The sequence below is a fragment of the Pinus tabuliformis genome, chromosome 2_2 (assembly GCF_031772625.1).
Source record: "Pinus tabuliformis cultivar Carrire ecotype Pingquan chromosome 2_2, CPIR1, whole genome shotgun sequence".
In the NCBI taxonomy this organism is placed as follows: Eukaryota; Viridiplantae; Streptophyta; class Pinopsida; order Pinales; family Pinaceae; genus Pinus; species Pinus tabuliformis.
The window spans coordinates 571,243,885-571,245,461 of NC_142300.1; positions in this window are offsets into that span (position 1 = coordinate 571,243,885).

The window sequence follows — 1,577 nt, forward strand, 5'->3', positions numbered from 1 at the left end:
TGATAAAATTCTTCACTCTTCCTATATGATAAATGAAATCCTCATCTACTACAGACTTCACACTTTAGGGGGCAATCTGTTACACAAAAATATTGTCACTATGATTATTTACAGTCAGTATGGGTCTATCATCACTTATACTGTCCTCCTAAGAAAGCCTAAGACCTCAGCTCTTCAAATCAAGCTTTGGAAATGGGAGAAAAACATTAAAAATCAATGTAACTCTGGTTCCGCACTTTCTCTCATGGTCACCTGTGGTCCCGCACCTTCTGTCTACAAAAGCTGCGTACCTACCCACTCTGTCCCTAATGGTGTAGGTGTAGACCCCTGTGAAAGTCAAAAGGCGCAAGTTTTATCTTAAAAAACTCATTTTGGGTTAATTCTAGAGTTTTATAGAAGGAATTTTGATGTGGATTGTTTGCTCTGAGGTGGTTCATGCATCCCAAAAGAGAAGGAGCTAATCCCTTGACTAAAGGAGCTATCCCTTTGAAGGAGGGCTTTATCCCTTTGAAGGAGGACCTAGTAACTTCCCTCCATTGCACTATAAATACAGGCATTGGGGTGAGGACTAAGGAGGTTAGAAGCTGAAAATTTTGAGGGTAAATGCTGGTGAAATTAAGACTCTTTGGTTGAGCTTGAGAGGAGAGATCACATACCTCTTGGTTCCATTGGAGAGTGAGTGAAACTTGTCAAAGTAGAGGAGACATCTTGTTGGACCCTGGGAGGAGCTTGTACAGCGTCAAGGCAAAGGTTGTAAAGTTCTTCTTCTTTTGAATTAATACAATCAAACTCATTTTTCTCAACAAGTATCTTATGTTATTTGTTTCATGGACTCCTTGACTTTCATGTTAAATATGTTTTATGCAATTCGCTTTTCAGGTGCTATTTAATTTGTTTGCCTTGTTTGTGTTTGCAGATTCGCAAAAAGGAGCTCATTTGGATCAAAGGAGTGAGGGCATTCACAAGCTTGCGTTGGACCAAAGGTAGGCCCTAAAAACACTTGTTTGCTATTGTTTATCAAATCATATTTAGAGAAAGATAGTGTCTGGTTGGTTTTCTTGTCATTAGGTCTTCTTTAGATTCTAGGAAGGTCTATCTTGTCCGCAAGATCGACTCATTCCGTGTGACAGCTCCCTACAAGTCCATTTACTTATACACCAAGTCGATGACATTGAATTCATGGTTTTCCTATCAATGAGGTGAATGTTTTTATTTGAGAGGTACATGAAAACTCTAAAAATATATATCCAACAAAAGGCACATCCAAAGGGTTTCATGGTTGAAGGGTATGTATTGCATGAAGCATTTTTCTTCCTATGTGAATTCCTTGGTAAGGATTTAGAAGATGGGCCATCCTTATGGGATGAAGAATGAGAATCATATATTATTGATGGAGATAAACCAAAATCATGATCATTGTGGTTTTTTTCCTTGCAATCGTTAATTGACTTCACAATTTACTGGTCAAATATATAACATGGCATTTGGAGTTTGAAATAAACATGTTGACATCTAATAGGTGTAGACAAAAGTACTATATTTGACAAGTTCATTTTGTACCACATGGACTTTATGAA